The sequence below is a fragment of the Nicotiana attenuata genome, chromosome 6 (genome assembly GCF_001879085.1).
Source record: "Nicotiana attenuata strain UT chromosome 6, NIATTr2, whole genome shotgun sequence".
Classification (NCBI taxonomy): Eukaryota; Viridiplantae; Streptophyta; class Magnoliopsida; order Solanales; family Solanaceae; genus Nicotiana; species Nicotiana attenuata.
The window spans coordinates 89,438,518-89,463,894 of NC_031994.1; the positions used below are offsets into that span (position 1 = coordinate 89,438,518).

At 40.0% G+C, this 25,377-nt stretch overlaps 1 pseudogene; it reads left to right on the forward strand.

Annotated features, from left to right (window-relative positions):
- Positions 919–20,880, forward strand: LOC109228086 (annotated as a pseudogene).

The following is a 25,377-nucleotide window of genomic DNA, read 5'->3' on the forward strand; positions in this document are numbered from 1 at the left end:
CCAGTGGAGGGGCCAACCAGTCGAGGAGGCGACCTGGGAGTCCGAGGAGGACATGCGGAGCAGATACCCTCATTTATTCAGCACCTCAGGTACTTTTCTATGCCCATTCGAGGACGAACATTTGTTTAAGAGGTGGAGGATGTAACCCGACCGGTTGTTTTGCTTTTTAGAACCCCGTTCCCCTAAATAAAACTCCCCGCGCTTGCTCTAACTGATTTACGACCCGCGGGGATGGTCAGTTCGGGTTTTGGAAGAGTTTGGGTTGAAATAGGCTCACTTGATTCTTTAAAATTTTCTTAAAAGGCTAAATTTGACTTCGTTCAACATTTTTAGCAAACGGACCCGGACTCATGATTTGACGATCCCGGAGGGTCCGTAGGAAAATATGGGACCTAGGCGTATGCCCGTAATCGAATTCCGAGGTCCCTAGCCCGAGTAATGAATTTTTATTGAAAATTGTTAAACTGGAAATTCTAAGGTTTTAAAGAAACTAAATAATGAGTGATCACCTTGGTATCGGGCTCGTAGGTTGGTTCCGAAGCCCAGTACAGGTCCAATATAGCAGTTAAGTGTTGCCCGCAAAGTTTGGTGTCAATCCGAGTAGTATAAGTGCGTTTCGGCTCGTTAGAGGAGAATTAGGAACTTGAAGTTCATAAGTTTGATTCAATTGGTTTTAGGGGGTGATTCATAGATTTAGCATTATTTCAGGTGTTTCGAAGGTTCGAGTAGGTCCGTTTCATGATTTCAGACTTGTCGGTATGTTCGGGCGGGGCCCGGGAGCCCCGAGTGTCAATCGGACGAGGCTCGAGTGAAGTTGGAAAAATTGAAAAGGGCTGAAGCATCTGGTTTCTATCATAACCGCACCTGCAGTTGGCCAGCCGCAGGTGCGAGACCGCAGAAGCGGTCGTCCTACCGCAGATGCGGCCAAGGCAGGCCAGGCCCAAAATCGCAGAAGCGGCTCCCAAGCCGCAACAGCGTCTTCAAGACCGCAGAAGCGGTCCCAGCCCTCTTGGCCCATCTCCGCAGATGCGGCCTATTTCTCGCAGAAGCGAGACCGCAGATACGGTCCCCTGACCACAAAAGCTGAAAAGGCTGAAGCAGTGAGCTTCATTTGATACGAGCTCCAGCCACTTTTGACCATTTGGCACACGGGTATTGAGCGATTTTGGAGCTCTTGAGACGGGATTTCCACATAGCATCGTAAGGTAAGTTCATCCCCCTTATTTCTAAGTTTAATACTCGGGTTTTGGGTAGATTAACACCTAAAAATTTGGAAAAATCAAGGGATTAGAGCTAGACCTAGGGTTTTAATAAAACTTAGATTTTACCATGAAATTGGCTAGGAAATGAAGTAGAAATCATATACTAATGATCCTTAAGTTGCAAAGAACAACTTCCTTCGAATAATTTCGGAATCCAGGCACGTGGTCCCGGGGTCGAATTTTAGGAAACTCATGTTTAAGGTTGGAAAATTTGTGCTAATAGTTGGAATGTGACCATGTGAGCTCGTATTGATTAGTTCTTACCTCATTTAACTAGCTTTGGATCGTTCGGCTCCAAATTGAGAATTCAGGCTCGTTCTTGGTTTCGGAAGTGCACTTTGGAGCGAGGTGAGTCTCCTTTCTAACCTTGTAAGAGAGAATTGTCCCCATAGGTGAGTTAATTAAATCATGTATGCTAATTGTGGGGGCTACGTACGCACGAGGTGACGGGAGTCCGTGCGTAGCTACTATTATGTTAATTATCCGGGTAGTTTAGGACCCGTACCATGCTATGTTTGTATATGTCTATAACCTTTCATGTTAATGAAATCACCTAGAACTTGTTAGAAATTGGAACAATGTATAAGAACGCATGTACTCATTTGATAACTCGTGTGAACTTATTTGACTATGATTGTGCCTTATTTTGCTTTTGATGATGATTTATATTGTGGATCGGGCCGATCGCCTCGGTAGAAATAGATGCATCTATGGTTCGCGCCATTCAACCCTCTGGCAGTGTACATTTCTTTTATGTTGGACCTGGCCGTACGACCTCGGCATAATGTGCGGATGATATCTATGTGAATTTATATTCATGGCTTGTCTTATTGAATGTCCTGAAATGTAATTGGCTAATTATGGAATTTCCTAGAAAATGACTTGTCGTTTCATGCCATAAATTGCTATATAAAGTGTGATATTTATGCATTGTCAAACAATTATTATATTAAATGACCCTAGTAAGTGTCAAGTCGACCTCTCGTCTCTACTTCTTCGAGATTAGAGGGGATACTTACTGGGTACATATTGTTTATGTACTCATACTACGCTTCTGTACTTAATTGCACAGGTTCTGAGGCAGGTGCATCTGGTTATCAGTCTGGTGCGCACGCTTGATTGTAGTCCAAGATTCCACGGCGAGCTGCTAATTTTCTGTGCCGACCAGCAGCGTGATGGAGTCTTTCTGTGATTTCTTTTGCTGTCTATCCTGGTTCTGACAGTAGGGTAGATTATTCTCCTTTTTGTATATTCTACTAGATGCCCATATACTTGTGACCAGGTCTTGGCACACACTTAGTAGACAGTTCTTTTGGGGTTGTATAATTTCTACTGAATATTGCTTATTATCATATGTTTTTTTTAATTGCGTAAATTAAGACAAGTGTTGTACTGTTTTTTTTTGGGTAAGTAAAAATAAGAATTCACTAATAATTCCGCGTCGGCTTGCCTGACAACAGTGTTGGGCGCCATCACGACCTAAGGTGAAATTGGGTCGTGACAGATTTCATCCCATGTTTGAAACTATTGAAAGATGTTTAAAAGAAAAGGCTTTTACTGAAACTGAGTCTGTTTTTACGAGTTAATTGATTTCTATACTGTGTTGGAAATATACTGTTTTGTTGTAGTGTAGCGACGTGGAATTCTCTATTTTCTTACTGCTCAGCTGCTTTTACTTTTATTACTTACTGAGTTGGCGTACTCACATTACTCCCTGCACGTTGTGTGCAGATCCAGGAGTTGCGGGTCGCGATAGTGAGCTTTGATTGTCCATTCAGCAGGATTGGAGTCGATAAGGTAGTTGCATGGCGTTCACAGCCCTGTTCTTCTCCCTCATATCTTCCCTAGATTTAGAGGGTGTTTGGATTGACTTTTAAGCTGGTCAAATCAGCTTATAAGCTCTTTTTAGCTTTTTTCAGTGTTTGGCAAAGTCAAAAAGTGCTTAAAATCAGTTAAAAACTGCTTAAAACAAGCCAAAAGCAATAAGCTGGCCAATCCCAACTTACTGCTTTTTGGCTTAAAAGCTATTTCTGCTGAAAAACTACTTTTTTTAAGCCAATCCAAACGGGCTCTTATTTAGTTTTGTCTTCCAGACTTTGTTAGACTTTATTGTATTGAGACAGAGTTGTCGTTGCTCGTGACTTATGACACCCCGATGTCGGGCTTGTGTTATATTTTCCGAACTGGTTATTTTAACTTATATTATGAGATTTTAGTTGATTAATGGCTTAAAATGACTTTTTGTAAGTTTCTGGTTGGTTTTGGGTTTGTGTCGGCTAGCCTAGTTTCACGATAGGCGCCATCACGACCGGGTCGGTTTTAGGATCGTGACAGAAGTGCATCCTTAAAGGAGCAGCAGGAGCTGTTTTGTCATTCACCATAGCTTTCTTGACAACTTTGGTGATGGTTGACTCGGCCTTTGTGCATATATTCTCATAGTAATTTGAGCTCAGTGCCTTCACTGTTGTATGAGAAAACAATGAAAAAGCAAAGATTAACGGTCGTTTGGTTGGGAAACAAGCTATCCCATAATTAATTATTCTGGGATTAGTTATTTCAGGATTAGTTATCCCACCCTCGCATGGGGATATAAAAAACTACTCTCTCTGGTCCAATAAGTGACCAGTTTGCCTTGGGCACACCCATTAAGGAAATGCTAAATTCTAGACAAAAATAGTTAGTGTAACTAAACTATCCTTATTTAAATGTTGCAGCATAATTTAATGTGAGGAGTAAAAGACTTTTTAGGAATACGTACATACGGGTAATTTTGGAAAAACAAATTGAATTTTTTCTTGATTATATAAATGGACACTTTTTTGGACCAAAATAAAAAGGCAAATTGGTCACTTATTGTGGACCGGAGAGAGTACAATCCTGGGATAACTATTTCCAGGATTAGTTATACCACGATTTTGTCCCAACAAACGTGAGATAAACTCGCTTCAAATTTAATCCCGAGATTAATTATCCATTATCCCTTCTACGAAACGAGCCCAAAGCAATAAGACATCTTGGTACTGCCATAATAATTAAGCCTATCTTTCTTTATGCTGAATTTAGAGTACTTGACATTTTTGCTGTGAGAGTAAGGAACTTTACAATGTGCATCTAAAGGGAAGACATTGTAATAGAGGCAGAAGACTACAATAAGAGTTGTTACTGGAATTTGATTATGTTTGTGTCACGACCCGGATTGTCATGACCCAAATTCACTAAGGGTCGTGATGGCGCCGGACACCGCTGTCAGGCAAGCCAACCAAATACTTAATTAAACTTCAATTGTAACAATTTTGAAAACCAAGATTTTCCTTTAAATTCCATAAGTAAAAAGATAACTGCTTCAATTCAAATCAAATAATAAGCAATTAATACAAAATATTTCAAACCATCCCAGACCCGGTGTCACAAGTGCATGAGCATCTACTGTCAAGAAAATAAAATATAGCATCCGTCCAGAATACAAGACATGAAGTAAATACACTGTACTGAAGAGGGCTACACTGGCTACGGGCCGCCTCGAATAATGCAACTCACCTAGCCCCCAAATCCATCCGTGCTGCTGCGCCTAGTGGGCTGCTAGAACTAAATATACATGTGCAACAAAATGCACAGAAGTGTAGTATGAGTACGTAAACAACGTGTACTCAATGAGTATCCCGCCTAATCTTGAAGAAGTAGAGACTAGATGGTCAACTTGGACACTTACTAGAGGTCATTTGACAATATACTAAAAATGTGAGGAAATCATGGATTTATATAGCAGTTTTAATTCACGAAGCCAGAAAACAGATAAACACCTTCAGCCAATAATCAAGGATTTTCAAGGTTTACTCTTTATTATCTTTTTAATTCATATCAAGCCACGAAGGGCAAATTTCACATTTAAAGTCCTCAAGCAACAATATAACATGCGCAAATAACACCGAGGCGACGGCCCGATCCAACAGAAATAAACTGTGCACTTGCCGAGGGTCGACGGCGCGCCTATAGATGCATCTATTTAATCTGCCGAGGCGTTCGGCCCGTTCCAAAATAAACACATAGAGACATTCAGTCAGGAAGCCAACATGGGGCAATTATTCAAAGAAGAACAAATTCTCTTTTAACGAATCACGAAAATGAGGTTTAGATCTTATTAGAAATTCATTTACCATTTTGATGTGGTTTAAGCAATTCAACTGTCCATAAGATTACAAATATTCAAAATATAGCATGCTTTTGGGTCCTAGACTACCCGGACAATAGCATAATAGTAGCTACGCACGGACTCTCATCACCTCGTGCGTACGTAGCCCCCACAAGTAGGAGCACATAACCAATTAACTCACCTATGGGGACAATTCCCTCTTACAAGGTTAGAAAGGAGACTCACCTCGCTCCGAAGATCCATAACCGGCATTCCACGCCCTTCCGAAGACTCCAATTGATGCACCATGCTCCAAACTAGCCAACGGTTACGCAAATCCATTAATATATGCTCAATTGTTCATTACAATCTAATTTATAGCAATTCCTAACCCCGATCGAAATGTTGACCAAAACGCCCTCGGGCCCACGTGCTCGGAATCCGAAATTTTTTGAAGATAAAGATTACCCATGACCTTAGGAACTCAAATATATAAATCACTAAATTCCATACTCAATATCGTGGCTAAATTCTAAGTTTACTAATTTTCTAGGTTTTCCACCAAAACTTCAAATTTATACTAATTTAAATGCTCAAATCCATACATAGTTGATGTATTTAACTCAAAATAGGTGGGGATAACTTACCTTAAGTAGGTGACGAAACCCCTCTTTGAAGCTCTCCAAAAATCGCCCCAAGCCATGAAAATTATGAGAGAAATGGCCAAATCCCGATTTAAAATAACTTTCTGCCTCCAGGGATTTCTGCTTCTGCGGAATTATTTCCGCCTATGCGGTTTCGCTTTTGCGGTCAAAAATGCCGCTTCTGCGGTCCTGGGCTCCAGCCCAATTTCCGCTTCTGTGGACGGCCCACCGCATATGCAGATCCGCATTTGCGGATCTTGGTCCACTTCTGCGGTCCTGGGCTGCTCCACCTCCAGCCGCTTCTGCGGCTTCTTCTTCGCTTTTGCGGGGCCGCTTTTGCGGTCCCAAATCCGCAGAAGCGGAAATACCAGAAGCAGCAGCCCCAGCTTCAAACTCCGGACTCGATCCGTTAACCATCCGGAATCCACCCGGGGCCCCCGGGACCTCAACCAAACCTACCAACCAATCCCAAAATACGTTACGGACTTGCTCGAGGCCTCAAATCACATCAAACAACGCTAAAATCATGAATTACACCCCGATTCAAGCTTTATGAACTTTAGAACTTCAAACTTCTATTTTCGGTGTTTAGACCTATCAAATCATGTCCGATTGACCTCAAATTTTGCGCACAAGTCATACTTGACATTACAAACCTAGTCCAACTTTCAGAATCGGATTCCGACCCGATATCAAAAAGTCCACTTCCGGTCAAACTTCTCAAAAACCTTCAAATTTCTATCTTTAGCCAAATGGCTCCAAAATGACCTACGGACCTCCGAATTCACTTCCGATCGCGCTCCCAACTCCAGAATCACCATACGGAGCTGTTCCCGGACTCAGAATCCCAAACGGATATCAATGACACTGAAATGCACTTCAAGCCAAACTTAAGAAATTTCCTCAAAAATGATAACTTCCATAATAGGCGCCAAAACGCTCCCGGGTTATCCAAAACCCAAACCGGGCATACGCTCAAGTCCAAAATCATCCTACGAACCTGCTAGAACCTTCAGATCCTGATTCCGAGGTCGTTTACTCAAATTCCAATCCTAGTTCATTCTTTCAACTTTAAGCTTCCGAAATGAGAATTCTCTTTCCAAATCAACTATGGACTTCCCGAAATTCAATTCCGACCACGCGCACAAGTCACAATACCTGAAATGAAGCCGCTCACGGCCTCAGGCTGCTGAACGGAGCGCTAGAGCTCAAAACGACCGATCGGGTCGTTACATTCTCTCCCACTTAAACATACGTTCGTCCTCGAACGTGCTAAGAACTACACTGAAGTAGTTTGAAATCACCGTTTAACTTCTCATGCACCTTCCCGTGCTACCACCACTTAGTTGAGCACATTAGCTCGATCAATTCTGAAGATATTCCCTTTTATTCAAGTAGATAGGCCTTAGAGCCTAATTCCAACATCCGAAATTCTCTGACAAGCCTGTTTCCAACATACGAACACCGTATCAATCACTACACGCTGTACCCAAACATGACTGTATAACTTTGCTGAATTCGCACCCTGCATCATTATACTCACCGGACCACAATAACATTTATCTGACCAACTTAGTCTAAATCCCACTAATCTGATGCTTCAATTGCACCCCATGACATACACAGGTCTTACCCAAACCTTTACAATACCGCCACAACGTAAGAGATGTGCGGAAATTCATAATCAACTGCCGAGTCAACCAATCACTGAGTCTATACTTCAGACAATAAACATTACCATATTCTGACCCAAATAATGACATTTACTCCTTACTATATTCCATACAGTCAGGTTACACTGATCCTGAATCCAATGATCTCATCTCACCCAGTACGAACTGCTCAGGCAATAAGCCACCCCGGACATAATCAAGTCACATATGATGCCGCAATGTGCCAATAGGCTACCAATTCGAACACAATACAAAAGGAAGACGAACTCTGGAAGGAATTACCTAACTCCTGCACTAATACGGACTTTCCTTAGAAAATAGGAAACAGGACATACAAAAATAAAATATAGAAGGCCATACTCAACATCACACTGTTGCGACGCGCAACCCGATCCAAATAACATAGATCTCGCATAAGGAGATTGCACATCGAGCTAAATTTGCTCATTACAACAAAATATCGAATATCGGTCATAAGCATGCTAAGTGCATAATACCATCCCTGAGGGGACATATAGCGCCATAAGCTACAAAACTTAAGCACAATTGAGGTGCGATATACAGTCTGAATCTCAAGAGCCATTTTGCTCATAATACGTCATTTCCACGCGGATCCTCAACACATAAACAATTTCTCCAGCCGCCTCACAACTCACACGGTGCAACGCATTACTACACGAAATATCTAACAGCGAAATAACACCCTGACTACCCTTCCACAAGGAACACATTACTGAAATGAACACAACTGGCCTGACATAGAGCCCATATTCACATTTATATTCATCCACCGACCTCACGTCGATCCCGATCATATCAACTAAACCAATAACCTTTCGAAGATCCATACCAGCTCCCTTTCATAGAAGAAATCTCCACCACGCTTGCAATTACCAAGTCTCATTACTTCCCCAGCCCACATCTGACCATTCTTAGCCCGATTGCCTTTCCCCTGCCGGGAATAAAATACTGAATTCTCTAGATTATGCACTGAGTCAACCTCCCTTCAAGTCATTCACTGTGACGACACTTGGGCAACATCCTACCAACATATCACTACTGCGGGAGAATCGTTCATAAGCATCATGGCAACTTGTGCCTAGCCTCAGAGCCCTCAGAAGTACCGCTACTGAGCTGAAACAACAAAATATTCTTCCATAAAGCGACGATAATAATCCGATCAACTATACCTGGAGAAACATCCTGCATCACATCTTGTAATACCATCATGGCTCTTCAATTTTCGATTTATAACAAACTCTTTGCGTCGCATAAGGTTGAGTAGGAAGGGGACAAAGGCATCAGCCTCACAGGAATCAAATCGCACGATAAGGAATCAAGAAGGGAAGTACTCCTAACAGTCCTACAGCCTCCCGAGGATAAGTACAGACGTCTCCGTACCGATCCGCGAGACTCTACTAGACTTGCTCATGACTCGTGAGACCCTAGGAACCTAGTGCTCTGATACCATGTTGTCACGACCCAAAATAAGAGTTGTTACTGGAATTTGATTATGTTTGTGTCACGACCCGGATTCCCCCCCCCCCCTCGGGAGTCATGATGGCGCCTACTCGTAAAATCTAGGCAAGCTAAATTTAATTACTTTTTAATTAATAACATAATTCCTTTTTAACAATTTTCGGCAATAATACAAAAGCAACGAGATTAAATAACAAGCGGAAGTCTCAATATTATTGAAAACTGAATAAAAATGCGGAAAATATCGACAAAAGCCTCTACCCAAGACTGGTGTCACAGTTTCACAAACGTTCTAAGAATACTACACATAAAGGTCTAAAAGAAATAAACTCGACACTGTCTCCAGAATTACATGAAAGAAGCAGGAATATAGATGAAGGGAGGCCTAATATGGCATTTCTACTGTATTATAATTACCACCACCGAGCTATAACCGGTTGGAAATGGCCCTATATGTCATATAGTCCTTTGTGGCATAAGTAATGTATTATAAGTAAAGGAACGAACCTAATGTACGATTATCCCAACGGTCCTAGAATGACGCTCCACATAGCGACCCAAAGATATCATCAGAAAGACTCGGAAAAATATTCAGAACGAGTTAAATACTGTAAGACTTAGTATGAGTTCATGTAGGATGTTACTAAGTCTTTTGATGTATTTCGTCGATTTTATTCCATTTGTCTCTTGTATGAGTTTCTGTATTTACACATTCTTTTTTGTCTGCCTTACATATTTGGTACAGTCATTCTGTACTGACATCTCTTTGATGGGGATGCTGCATTTGTTATATTTCATATAGCAAGTCCAAATATACAGGTTGGCAGTGTTTCTTGCTAAATAGTGCAAACATTTAATGGAAGGGTTGTAAGCACCATTTCTACCTGGAGCTGAGTCAGCCCTGGTGTCCTTATTGATCTTAAAAAACTCGAGTATTAAACTTAGAAATAAGGGGGATGAACTTACCTTATGATGCTATGTGGAAATCCCGGCTCAAGAGCTCCAAAATCGCTCAATACCCATGTGCCAAATGGTCAAAAGTGGCTGGAGCTCGTATTAAATGAAGCTCACTGCTTCAGCGTTTTTCGCTTCTGCGGTCAGGGGACCGCATCTGCGATCCCGCTTCTGCGAGAAATATGCCGCATCTGCGGAGATGGGCCAAGAGGGTTGGGACCGCTTCTGCGGTCTTGAAGCCGCTTCTACGGCTTGGGAGTCGCTTCTGCGATTTTGGGCCTGGCCTGCCTTGGCCGTATCTGTGGTAGGACGACCGCTTCTGCGGTCTCGCACCTGCGGCTGGCCAACCGCAGGTGCGGTTATGACAGAAACCATGCTTCAGCCCTTTTCAATTTTTCCAACTTCATTCGAGCCTCGTCAGATTGACGCTCGGGGCTCCCGGGCCCCGCCCGAATATACCGACAAGTCTGAAATCATGAAAAGGACCTACTCGAACCTTCGGAACACCCGAAATAACGCTAAATCTAAGAATCACCCCTAAAACAAATTGAGTCAAACTTATACACTTCAAGTTCTTAATTCTCCTCTAACGAGCCGAAACACACTTAAATTACTCGGATTGACACCAAACTATGCGGGCAAGTCTTAGCTGCTATATTGGACCTGTACTGGGCTTCCGAACCAACCTACGAGCCCGATACCAAGGTGATCACTCATTATTTAGTTTCTTTAAATCCTTAGAATTTCCAGTTTAACAATTTTCAACAAAAATTCATTACTCGGGCTAGGGACCTCGAAATTCGATTCCGGGCATACGCCCAGGTCCCATATTTTCCTACGGACCCTCCGGGATCGTCAATTTATGAGTCCGGGTCCGTTTACTAAAAATTTTGACCGAAGTCAAATTTAGCCTTTTAAGAAAATTTTAATGAATCAAGTGAGCCTATTTCAACCCAAACTCTTCCAAAACCCGAACCGACCATCCCCGCGGGTCGTAAATCAGATAGAGCAAGCGCGGGGAGTTTTATTTAGGGGAACAGGGTTCTAAAAAGCAAAACGACCGGTCGGGTCGTTACAAAATCAGTGAGTAAAAATGATAGAAAACGGAAACAGCTCCTCGGGCAAGATATGTACCATAAACTGCCCCTCGGGTAAAATATCAACAAGACCAACCCCTCGGGCAACAACGTAATCAAGATCAGCCCCTCGGGCAACATCACATCACACACACTGGGTACCCACACTCACTAGGGGTGTTCAGACTCCGGAGGGGCTCCTACAGCCCAAGCGCTATCACAAGCCATCTCGTGGCATAATAAATTAGGCCCTCGGCCTATCATATATCACAAATCAGTACAACATGCTGCGACGCGCAGCCCGATCCCATGATATCCTCACCACACAGGCCCTCGGCCTCACTCAGTCAGAAGCCTCTCAAGCCACTCGGGCTACCAGTAAAATAGGTGCTCGGTCCAAAATATCATTTATAGAATCAAAACGGGGTAAATAGAACCGAGTTATGAAATCAGTAAAACATAGCAGGACTGAGTGTAAATATTAAACCAAAAACAGTGAGAAAACAGTAATAAAAAGCCCCTAAGAATCTAAACAGTCGGCACGAGGCCAAAACACGGCATTCAGCCCCAAACATAGTAATACTTTCCAAAACACAATAATATCAAACAGTTTTCAATCAAATACACGACTTAATAGTCGTACGGGACGAACCAAATCAAAATCCCCAATGGTGCACGATCCCACACTCGTCATCTAGCGTGTGCGTCACCTCAAAGTAGTGAAACAATATGAATCCGGGGTTTCATACCCTCAGGACAACATTTACAATCATTACTTACCTCAAACCGGTCCAAACTCTAGTCCGCGATGCCTTTGCCTCTCGAATCGGCCTCAACTCGCCCCGGATCTATCCAAGATCAGAATCATAACATCAAAATAGGCTAAAGGAACAAAGCCCACGCGAAAATAATCAAATTACATCAAAAATCCCGAAATTGGCCAAACCCGACCCCCGGGCCCACGTCTCGGTATTCGATAAAAATCACATCACTAGAATCCTTATCCTCCCACGAGTATATACATACCATGAACATCCAAATCGGACCTCAAATGGCCCCTCAATTCCCCAATGAGACTCTCCAATTTCAAGCCCTAATTCTCCAAGTTTTAACTCTTAAATTCCAATAATTTCATGTCTAATCAGTTAGAAATCACCATAGAATCGAGTATTGAGTTCAAAAATCTTACCTCCAAGCGTTACGCCTTGATCCCTCTTCAAATCCTCTCAAAAAGCTCTAAACCCGTCTCAAAAATGGAGGAAATAAGCTGAAAATTGCGAAGATGGCCTTTTATACTTCTGCCAAGGCATTTTCGCACCTGCGGACAAATTAACGCACCTGCAAACCGCACTAACCGCATCTGCGATTTTTCATTAAGATCCCCAGACGCCACTCCTGCGGCTCGCAGATGCGGTCCAAACCTCGCTCCTGCATTCCTTGCCGCTTCTGCAGTCTACCTCCCGCTTCTGCGTCTCGCACCTGCAGTCCCCAATCCGCAGGTGCGGTTATGACAGGAACTGCAGCTGAAGCTGCTCAACTCCAATTCCAAACTTTCCAACAACCTTCCGAATTCATCCCGAGGCCCCGGGACCTCAACGAAAAATGCGAACAAGTCATAAACCACTATTAAAACTTATACCAACCCTCGAAACACTCACAACATCGCCGAAACACCAAAGCACCCTCGGATTCAAGCCTAAGGATTCCAAAACTTCCGAATTCCGCAAACGATCAGAAAGCCTATCAAACTTTATCCAAATGACCTGAAATTTGGTACACATCACAAATGACACAACAGACCTACTCCAATTTCCGGAATTCCATTACGACCCCGATATCAAAATTTCCACTACCAACCGGAAAATGCCAAAATTCCACTTTCGCCAATTCAAGCCTAAATCTATCGCGGACCTCTAAAATACATTCCGATCACGCTCCTAAGGCCCAAATCACCTAACGAAGCTATCCGAACCATAAAAACCAAATTCGGAGATCAGTTACTCACACGTCAACTTCCGGTTGACTTTTTCAACCGAAGCTTCCAAATAAGAGACTAAGTGTCTTATTCCTCTACAAAACCACTCTGAACCCAAACTAACCAACACGACATGATGAAATACAGATGAACAACACATAAAGAAGCAGAAATGGGGGAAACGGAGCGGTAACTCATGAAACGACCGGGCGGGTCGTTACAACTTCCATGATTGTTTCTTCCATGATTATATGCCCTATCGACGCATATAATTTTTCGAGGAAGGGAATTCAATTGAACTTTCTTGTCTTAGAGCCTGTTTGACCAAGCTTCTGTGAAGAAAAAAGTAATTTTTTGTCAAAAAATATTTTATGAAAAATTTACGATGTTTGTGCTTTTGAGCAGAAGCAGAAGCAGTTTTTCTGCTTTTGAGGGAAGCTACAAATTCTAGTTTTTTTCAAGAAGCAGAAGCAGAAAATTAATTTATTCAAGACAAAAATATCCTTACATTGGATTTATATTTCCAAAGTATCCCTCATTAATTTAACATTTCTATTTTCCTTTTCTCATTTTACCATAAATTTCTTCTCTTTATTATTCTAGTATTATATTTTTATTCTTTTTCTCATATTTCTCTATAGATATTCTCTCTACTACAAATAGTTCTCTTCTTTTATATAGTGATTTATAAAAGTATATTTTTGATTTATAATGAGTGATGGATTTTAATATATTTAAATCCTCGTATAAATAATAAGTAATATACTAGCCCCAATATTATTGTTTTGGAGTAACTATACTTTATATTGATTAAAATTGTTAAATTATATTTTTTATGATAAGAAATATTTAAATTTATTTATCTCTTTAAATAATATTAATTGCAAAACTTTTATGTTCCTTTTTCGTAATTTGATACTCAAAAGTACTTTTTGATATGATTGTCCAAACATTATTTGCTTGCAAAAAGTAATACTCAATGAATTGGTGAAACACAAACTGCTACTTTGCAAAAGTACTTCTTTGAAGCACTTTTAAACAAAAATCCTTTTAAAAATAAGCCGGGCTCTTTAACTTACACCCCTGGTTGGAGTTGAAGGCGTTTATCACCTAAGCCAACCTCACTCGATAATCATCTTATTTTAATTTGCCAAGGATGTATTTCTTTTTATTGTGATCATCTTATGCTGTTGTTTGCTTATGATGGACAAGATTACTAGTTATATACATAGTAAATAATTATATATGCATTATGTATATGAAAGAGTTGTGATGGTTCTGTGCCGCTAAACTCAACAAGAAACATCAAAGTAGAGAAAGATGAACTTCCTAACATCTTATTGCATGCATTCTATGTTATATATCGACGTTGTTAAGAAGAAAATCGAAGATTTGTGCCCTGGAGTTGCCTCTTGTGCTGATATTTTGGCACTCGCTGCTCGGGATGCTGTTGCACTTGTAAGTTCTATATATGTATAACTAAACTATTTACTGCTAATTGCTAAAATCAATGTTAATCTGCACTTGAAGCCTCAAGCTCGACAAGTCCTTCAATGGAGGAAGCTTCTAGAGAGGAGGAGAAGAGACCGTTTTCAGAGACAAATGAAAGCTTCTTTTTCATTAGATACTGTGCAGATAGTTATATACAGGACTCCTACTAACCGACTAACTAATTAACTTAACCAATAAGATGCTGCCACGTCGTATTGACTAAATGACTAAACTAACAATTACTACTAACTAACGACGAACTAACAGACTAACAACCAAAGTAACAATACAAACTATACTAGTCATAATACTCCCCCTCAAGCTGAAGGGTGCAAAATATTTAGCACACCAAGCTTGCCTAGAAGAAACAGGTGTTGAGCTTAACACAACCCTTTTGTGAGTAGCTCAACTAATTGGTCTCGAGTATTCACACAGACTGTCTTGACAACACCATCTTTGATCTTATCTCGAATGAAGTGGCAGACAATCTCTATATGCTTAATGCGTTCATGGAAGATGGGTTTGGCTGCTATTTGCATAGCAGATTTGCTGTCACTGAAGACTGTAACAGGGACTTGAATGGCAACTCCCAGCTCCATAAACAGACCTAGCAACCAAGTCACCTCTGCTACAACTGAAGCCATGGTTCTATACTCAGCCTCAGCAGAACTTCTGATACTGTCTGTTGTTTCTTGGATTTCCAATATATCAAGGATCCTCCAAATTTGATCGTATAACCTGTGATTGACCTGCGTGTGTTGGGACATGCGGCCCAGTCTGAATCACACCAGCAACTCAACTTAGTCGCAGCCCCGGCTTTCAGCCACACACCTTGACCTGGAGCATTCTTTAGGTATCTCAACACTCGAAGTGCAGCTTCCTAGTGTGACCTCTTAGGATGTTGCATGAATTGACTCAAGGTTTGGATTGCATAACTGATGTATGGCCTTGTAATTGTAACATACATAAGCTTGCCAATTAGCTTTTGGTACATAGTAGGAACCTGCAATGTCACATCTCCCACAATGCCAGTTGGCTTTATCATACTCCACTGTGGTTAACTTCAGATTGGTTTCTATATGGGTGATTGCAGGTTTAGCTCCACTGAAGCCCATACCAGAGATTAGCTCAAGCACATACTTCCTTTGATTTAATATAATACCATCTTTGGACCTAAGAACCTCAATTCCCAAGAAGTATTTGAGTTTCCCTAAATCTTTCAGCTTGAATTTTTGATGAAGCACCTGCTTGGCTTCAATGATCAAATCTGAATTACTACATGTAATGAGTAGATCGTCTACATAGACCAAAATAAACACTATGCCACCATTCTTCTTCAAGGTGAACAAAAAATAGTCATGACTATTCTGAGTAAAACCTGCATCAAGCAATGCCTCTGTCAACTTGATGTTCCATTGCCTAGAGGCTTGCTTAAGCCCATATAAAGACTTAAGTAACCTGCAAACCTTCTGCTCCCCCTATCTTCTAAAACCTTCAGGCAATTCCATGTGTACTTCTTCACAAAGATCATCTTGCAAGAAAGCATTGTACATATTTATTTGGTATAAAGACCACCCTTTGGATACTGCTAGTGCTATCACTGATCTTACTGCGACTATCTTGGCCACATGAGAGAAGGTGTCATGATAATCAAGACCCTCTTGCTGACTGTACCCCTTGGCAACCAATCTAGCCTTGAATCTTTCAACTTCACCATTGGCATGATACTTGATCTTATATACCCATTTTGAGCCCACAGTATTCTTTCCTGCAGGTAGATCAATAATTTTTTAGGTGTGATTATCCTTTAGAGCTTGGATTTCTTGTTGCATAGCTTGAATCCATATAGTATCTTTGGCTGCTTGCTTGAAAGTCTGTGGTTCCACTAAGGTGGAAATTTTGGACAGGTAGATGCAGTAAGTTGGAGTGACATTATAATAGGAGAGATACTTTGCCACAGGATATTTGCTGGAAGCTTTGCTCGGTGTTATGTAATCTTTCATCCAAATAGGCTATTCGGACTACCTAACAGACCTTCTGGCATGTGCTGGTGGTGCTGTTGTTTCTACTGTTTGTGAGGTATTCTCCTGAGTAGGCATTTCTTGTAATGTTGTGGCCTGTCCCTGCTCAGCACCTTCAGTGACTGATTCTTCGGACTCAAGGTCATCAACTGTATCAGGAGTATCAACACTTGTGTGAGGTGTCTGCAGTTCTTGATCTTGTACATTATCAGGCATGTCAAGAAACCAAGAATGATCAGTGTCCAAATTTCCAGCAAAAGGAAATTCTGATTCCTTGAAAATTACATCCCTACTTACAAAGAGTTGCTTGCTATCCAATTCCATCAACAGATAGCTCTTTTGTCTCTCAATATAACCTATAAGAACTGCAGGTCTAGCTCTTGCAACAAATTTATCACCTCTAGGTATAGTAGTTGCATAACATAAACATCCTATTACTCTCAAGTATTTCAGAGATGGAGATTTAAAGTATAGCATTTCATAGGGACTCTTTCCTTCGATGGCTACAGATGGCAAACTATTGATCAAGTACACAACAGTTGTGACACAGATGCCCCAGTACTTAATAGACATTTTAGACTGAAATTTTAAAGCTTTTGCTACCTCTAGTATATGCCTATATTTCCTCTCTACAACACCATTCTGTTGTGCAGTCTGTGTGCAACTACTATGATATAGCACACCAAGAACTTTCAAGAATGCATTACACTGAGAATTATAAAACTCTGTTCCACTATCAGATCTTATTATCTCCACCGTAGCTCCAAACTTGTTATTTATCATCAAGATAAAGTTCTTAATAGCAACAATGACTTCTAATTTAAGCTGTAATAAATGAATCCATGTGTAACAACTGAAATCATCCATGATAGTCAAGAAGTAACATTTCTTATCAAAAGTGGCAACCTTATAAGGTCCCCAAAGGTCCATATGAACAAGAGCAGTGGGAGAATCAGTTCTGGAGTTGCTAGTAGGAAACACTAGTCTAGTTTGCTTAGCTAGTGGGCAAACAAGACACTTATTAAACAATTCACTATTTACAAAACTCTCTAAATTCATGCTCTTCATAGCAGTTGGTGAAGGATGTGCAAGCCTCATATGCCATGATTTGCAGTCTTTTCCATTTACTGCAACAAACAACCTCTGTGTTTTGATCTTATTTTTGTCAATTGCTTCTTTCAATATGTACAGTCCAGCATTCTCCTTACCAATCCCCTTTACCCTGCCACTGTAAATGTCCTAAAACAAAACAAAGTCGAGGAAGAAATTGACTGAACATGAGAGTTCCATGGTTAACTTGGACACTAACAACAAATAGAATTTGAAGTCAAGTAAAAACAACACATTGCTTATGGACTCAGTTCCAAATAGGCAGGATTCACCAACATATGAGACTGTAACCTTATCTTCTGTGGGCAGATGTACATTATCCTTAGAAACCTTCCTAGTATGAGCTCCATCTTTCAATAAGTTTTCAGTTGCTGCTATGTGATGTGTAGCGCTAGAATCAACAATCCGTTCATTTGTAAAACTACTAGTTATCAAGCAAGTAACAATACCTGCCATATTAGCTTGGGCATCAGTGGTGTCTTTGCTTAGCAATCCTAGGATCTGTTTGTATTGCTCCTCAGTAAAATAGGGTCCATTTCCAGCCAGAGTAGTTTGTAAATCAGCAGCTGAAGAACTTTGGGAGTAAACATCAGCATTTCCAGCATTTTCGCAGACATTATTCACAGCATTGATAGATTGTTGATTTCCAAACAGTCCTCCAAAATTGCCATTACCTCGACGAAATTGTCCACCAGTGATGCTATTGCTAAACTTCTTCTTCCCTTTAAAATCTTCAGGATATCCTATGATTTTGTAGCAGTTGTTCTTTGTCTGACCTATAAGTTCACAATGCTCACATTGCATAAAAGGTTTCTTTCCCCTGTAACCCTGACCCCTGCCAACTTGGCCATTAGATCACCTTTTTCACTCATGAGAGCTCAGGCCAGAAGAGGAATGCTGAGACTCATCTTCAATTACCATAGCATATGCCTGATTCAGAGATGGCTCATTGGATTTCAATAAAATTTGTCTCATGGCTTAATCATAAGAGTCATTCAAGCCACTGAGAAATTGTAATAACTTTTGTTGTTGTAGGTGTTCAGTATACTCTCTCAAATTAGAAGCAGGCACCATGACATCATACTCACTCCACAAACCTTTCAATTTGGTGAAGTAAGTAAAGACAAAATCTGTACCTTGAGATAGAGTAGCAATTGCTTTGCGAATTTGAAAGATCCTCATGCGATTGGCCTGATCAAATCGTTCTCTTAGATCTTCCTAAACCAAATAAGCATTTGAAGCATATGCAATCCCACTAAGGAGTTCTGTTGACACTGTGTTCATGAGCCGCGAGAGAACAATTGCATTACACGTTTCCCACTGTTCATGCAACTCTGTCTAACACGACTCCTTTGTGTAAGTGCCAGTCACAAACCCTAGCTTTTTCTTTCCCAATAGCGCGGTCTTCATCGTCCTGCTCCAAAGGCCATAGTTCTCGGATCCTGTTAGCTTCATAGGGATTAGAACAATGCCTGGAGTGTCTGATGGACTAAATATAGTGGATGTGTATAGGGAATTGTTGTTTCTGCCATTGAAGAGCTCAAATTCAAAAAATCTCTCAGTAAATGAAGGATCGTTAAACTCGAGGATGTTGTAAATCACACTGATTAATATGAGCGAATTTTCAGTATCTCTCGCTCTGATACCATACTAAAACCGGTGCTAATCTGCACTTGAAGCCTCAAGCTCGACAAGTCCTTCAATGGAGGAAGCTTCTAGAGAGGAGAAGAAGAGAGCATTTTCAGAGACAAATGAAAGCTTCTTTTTCATCAGGTACTGTGCAGGTAGTTATATACATGACTTCCACTAACCGACTTACCAATTAACTTAACCAATAAGACGTTGCTACATCATCCTGACTAAATGACTAAACTAACAATTACTACTAACTAACGATGAACTAACAGACTAACAACCAAGCTAACAGTACAAACTAACAATACAAGTCATAACACTAATATATTACTATTCAAAAATTTCTACTTCTTTTCCTTTTTTTCTTTGAGCTGAGGTCTATCAGAAACAGCCTCTCTACCTTCACAAGGTAGGGATAACATTTGCGTATACTCTATTCTTCTCCCCCTAGACCCCACTATGTGGAATTACATTGGATTTGTTATTACCATATACAATTCCTGGCAACCAAAATAGCGCAATATTATTTCTCCATTAATGTGAAATTATTTATTGGGCATGTATATACGTTGTCAGTCTGGAGGTCCCACTTGGGATGTGCCAAAAGTAGAAAAGATGGAAAAATCTCCAAAGCTACCGAAACGAGACAATTACCTTCTCTCACTTCCAACATTTCTTTAACTGCAAGAAAACTTCACCAAAAGAGGCCTTTCTTTGGATATTTGGTTGCACTTTCAGGTAAGCAACTTCATTCTTCTATTTTGTTGGATGATTTGGTTGCATTCTCATTTTCAAATATATATATATATATATATATATATATATATATAGCGTGCCCACATGTATATACAAAACTCATATTTACTGTCATAAAATGGCAGCGGGTAGACATGCCCTCTTATTGGTTTAAAATTCTCGATACACCTCTCTTCTCACCTTCCTAATTACCTCCAGAAAAAATGTAATATCTCCTATACTGATTTCAACGATTCAAAGATTTTTCTTTGGCAGTAACAAATTAAAGTTCTTTCTTATTCTGCTGATAGGAGGGTTCACTCTTGGATTTTCTCGGTGTTCTTCCTTCCAAAACAGAATCCAAAAGTTCGACAAAAATCACGACGTTGATCCAACACTACAAAAATCATTTCTACCTGATCTACAGAATGTTTGCCCCATGCACAACAAGGTAAAAAATGAAGGTGCCACTATGAATTCTACAACAACATTATTCGACAATGGCTATTATAAGGTACTAATGAAGGGCAAGAGACTTTTCTCTTCTGATGAATCTTTACTTACAATTTCAAGGACCAAAAAACTAGTGCTAACTCTTAGGATTTCTTTAAAGCATTTGCAAATTCTGTAATCAAGGTTAGAAGCATTAGTGGTAATGGACAAGAGATTAGGCTGGGCTGCAGATTTACTAGATGATGACCCAAGCTACACTTCAACTTATTGTTTCTTGTTAAAATATTTATTTAACAGGCTCAGGCCGTTCACGAATAATATAAATTTGGTGCAGGTATGTTTGAGTTCTGTTAGTCAGTAAGTATACATGACTTGAACTATCTTCAGATTTTTTGTCCTCACAAAACAAATATTTAACAGTATTTTCTCGATTTTTTTAACCAATTGCAGACGTTCTTTTGAATTATTTCTCATAATGAAGAAATCACGAATTTCCAACCGTGACAAACCAAATTTGTAGTTACAACTGTTTTATTTTTTTATTTTTGGTTTTCAACAATATTTCAATGTGATATCGTATAGTCCCTTCTACTATATTATTTGAGATTACAACAAAAAGCCAATATTCTTAATGAATCAAATTTAAGTTTTTCACTTGACCAACCAAAAAGAAAACAATTTTAATAAGCACATATAAAGATGAATCTCAAGACTTTCAATCGAACAGTGGAAAATATTTCCCAAATAAGAAATATAAAATTCTGAACCGGGTATCGCGGGAGCTTAGTGCACCGGGTTGCTCTTTTTTACTTAAATACTGAAAAATAAATAAAAAAGATTACACATTTTCTAAAAATCATTTTTCAACAATATATTTTCTGTGAGAACATTTACTTTCATGCCTTACGCAAACCCACAAAAGTTTGCTCCTCTAACCCGGTTCTTATTATTACCATTAATATGATCAAATTGAGCCCCGTAACATCACTCTGTCATCATCATACTCGATTGGCGAATTTAGGTTCTGACACCAATTGTTGGCTAAACCAACCTAAAGATACTCGTAATATGGTGGGGGTGATTGACACAAAAGGGACTTTTTGGGGGTGGTCTTAGCGAAATGCCCTAAAATTGGCATTATTTAAAAAATGACCCCGGAATCGCACAAGCTCTTTAGGTGTTTTTCTACCTGATTAAATTGTTCATTGGATTCCATTGAATTGTCATTCTATTTCTCTTCTGGATTTCTGTACTATTAAGTTTTTTCATTGAAGTCTACTGGATTGACATACTTTTTTTGGGTTGTTTTAACAAAGTGTTCTTCGAATTTGCAATTTCCATTTCCATAAAAAAATCCCAAATCTGCTCCAAATGATCTCAACTTTGAAACATAGCTTTCAAATACCAACACAAACAACCATCAATTTAGTCGAATAGCACCAAATTAAAAAAGACCCATCACTTTCTAAGGTCCAACAATGGAGTTTTCAGAATTTTACGGTAAATCACCAAAAAGCTGTGTTTGAACTAATGGTTTAAGCATAAGTTATCAACATTCAAATGATTTTAACAATAAAAGATTATTAACTTTTGCTTTTCACCATCAAACAAGAATTTTCAGCTTTAAAAATTAAAGAACTATGATGTTCAAGTAAAAAGGAGGATGTTTTGCTAAGACCATAAAAATTTGGGACATTTCGCCAAGACCATCCCCTTTGGGGGTCACGTCGTGCTAATTTCTGAATACGGTGTGATATTGTCCTTCACGTTCTCATCATCTTTGGTAAAATCAAGTCCACCGCGAAGACATTCATAAACAGCTCTACCGTAGTTTTTAGCATAACTCCAATGTAGGTTTAATAGTACATCCCAACAAGGGACGACCATACTTGTTCAATTTATCGCTTTCAACTTGGATCCCATGAGGCGAACCTTGGAAAGTTTTAACATAAGCAGGAGGGATTCACTGATCTTCCAGACGTAGACCGCGCAGGGCTTTGAACCCAAATACGTTACCTATAATGGAAGTAAACATGTTGGTACTCTTTAAGCTATGCCCCGCGACTTTCCCAGAAGACTGACACTATTAATAAATCCCTACAGTTTATACGTGAATTCCCAATTTTTTCAACTACCAATGTGAGACTTCGTTCGTAGATCGTTTGACTTATACCAAAAGCGTGGTGTACTCTATACTCTTTACTCTCTATCTAATTCTCTTCTCGCCGCACGTTAGTGGTGAAACTTAACATACGCCTATGCCGGAAATGGCTAGGGGCAAGACGAAAAAAGCTGCGAACAAAATTCAATTATCAGAAGTGAAGATAGGAAAGGTGAATCCTAGAGAAATTGAGAAGCCAGAGCTATTGGAAAATCGATCGGGAATAGGGTCTATTAAATTGTCAACTAGGATTCCAAACCACAACGATGAGGGCACGCATACTCCGCCCATAAGGGGCAAGGAAGATGTAAGTGATTTACCAGGGAATGATGACACTACAGGGACAATAGCTTCTGTATCGGGGATAACTAAGCTTATCTCAACAATAAGGTTTGCGAATAGCAGAGACAATGGAATTGTAATGCAATTGAAGGAAACTTAAAGCCTTAGGTCTGAGTTTGGAAGAGCTATTCGTGATAAGTTTCAGCTGGAGAACCCTACTGAAGAGATATGAAGATTGATCAGACTGATGCTACCAAATGTGTCCCTACCTGGGCTAATATTGTCAACGGGATTAAGTTGGCCTCTAGGGGAATGAAATTGGACTTCATAATTTCGGTAATACAAGAAGGGGAGATAATTGTGGAATTGGACCAAGAAGAGATTGAAGAAGAAAATAAGAATTGGGAGCATGCTATTATCTTGTATGTCATTGGCATCTTACCAATAATTGGAGCTGTTGAGAGTTTCCTTTCCGCTCAGTGGAGGTTCGCTCAAAAATCAAAAATCTATTGTTTCCATGAAGACTATTTTGTGATCTTGGTCAGCTGCTACGAGGAAAGGAATGAGTTATTATTCTCTGGTCCACAAACAATTAACAATAGGTTTGTGATAATGAAGTCATGGAGTTCTGAATTTATGATGAAGTGCTACGAACTGTGCCATTATGGGTGAAATTTCCCAATTTGCTATTTAATTCTTGGGGAATACGGACTCTTATTCGTATTGGTAGTGGCCTAGGAAAACCACTTTTTGCAGATGAGTGTACTACTTCAGTCGCTCGTATCTCGTTTTCTTGAATATTAATTGAGGTCGACATTACAAGACCTCGGCAAAAAGGTGAAGGTGAAAGATCCAAGAGGAATATTTTAGCAAGAGATAGTTTATGATTGGGAACCGGAATATTGCTTAACATGTCTAACCATTGGGCATGATTATAAGCGAGTGATTGAAAAGAAGCCTCAACCTAAGCTAGCTAAAGGAAAGAATGTCATCACCAAACAGGTTTAGCAATGAGTGAATCAGTGGCGGATATTCGAAAGGTGACACATGTTCAACAACAGGGTATACAAAAGCAACAGAAAAATCGGAGAAGGTAGCTAAGGAAACAGGGTTTCCTACTCAGCCAGAGAATAACAATGAACAACCTCAAACAGAAGGGTGGAAAGTTTTTACAGGGAAATCAGCTGGTAAATCAAATAAAATAGTGAGTAATGAAGGTGAAAACATTGGCACAAATAATGGATGTAGTCCATTAGTTGAGCCAACATACAATCATACTTTGCAGGGTCGTCAATCATTTGAAAGGGGACAAAGTAGCTAGATAGGAGCTAGGGATAACACATTTTATCTATTTGTTCCAGTATGAGTCTAATTACTTGGAATGTAAGAGGAATGAATAAGTCGTATAAGAAAAAAGAGATAAAAGGGTTTTTAAGGGAGAATAAATTGATAGTTGTATTAGAGCATAGAGTTAAAACAATAAAGGAGGCTAAAATAATCGCTAAGATTTCAGGAGGATGGAGCTGGATTTCTAATGCTACAAGTACCAGCAAGGGAAGAATTTGGGTCTCCTGACATAAGTGCTTAATGCATCCATGGAATGGCGAGAATTTATGCTTAACTTGTTGTTCAATTTCACTGTCATATATGGATACCACACAATTCAAGACAAAAGGGGTTTGTGGGAGAAACACAGGAAACTAGCAGGAGCACAACAAGGCCCATGGCTGGTAATGGGTGATTTCAACACTATAGAGTATACCGAGGATAGATAATTTGGGGCTCCTCTACAAGAAGCAGAAGTCAGAGATTTTAAAGAATTTTTATTTGACACTAGTATGACCGAGTTACAATACACTGGCTAGGGACTATACCTTGGACAACAATAGTGTATAGAGCTGGACTGATAGGGTTATAGTGATGAACTTATGGCCAACTTGGAAAGTTGTAGTAATGGAGCCTTTCTTTTCAGATCATTCCCCTTTAAAACTTACTACTGAAGGTCTGCAGGGGAAGGCTAGGCCATTCAGATTTTTCAGTTGCCTAGCAGAGTATCTAGACTTCTTACCGTTGAACAAAAATTGTTAGGATAGTATTGGTTCAAATGTACGTATGAGGCAGATATGGCATAAGCTCAAGGATGTTAAGCAAGATTTGAAGAAGTTGAACACAAGACAATTTACGGGGGTAGACAGGAAACTAGAAGAAATAAGAAAAAATCTCCAGGTGGTACAACAACAAATGGGAACTCTGTTGTTACATGCTAATTTAATAGAAGAAGAGAAGGAGCTGAGAGC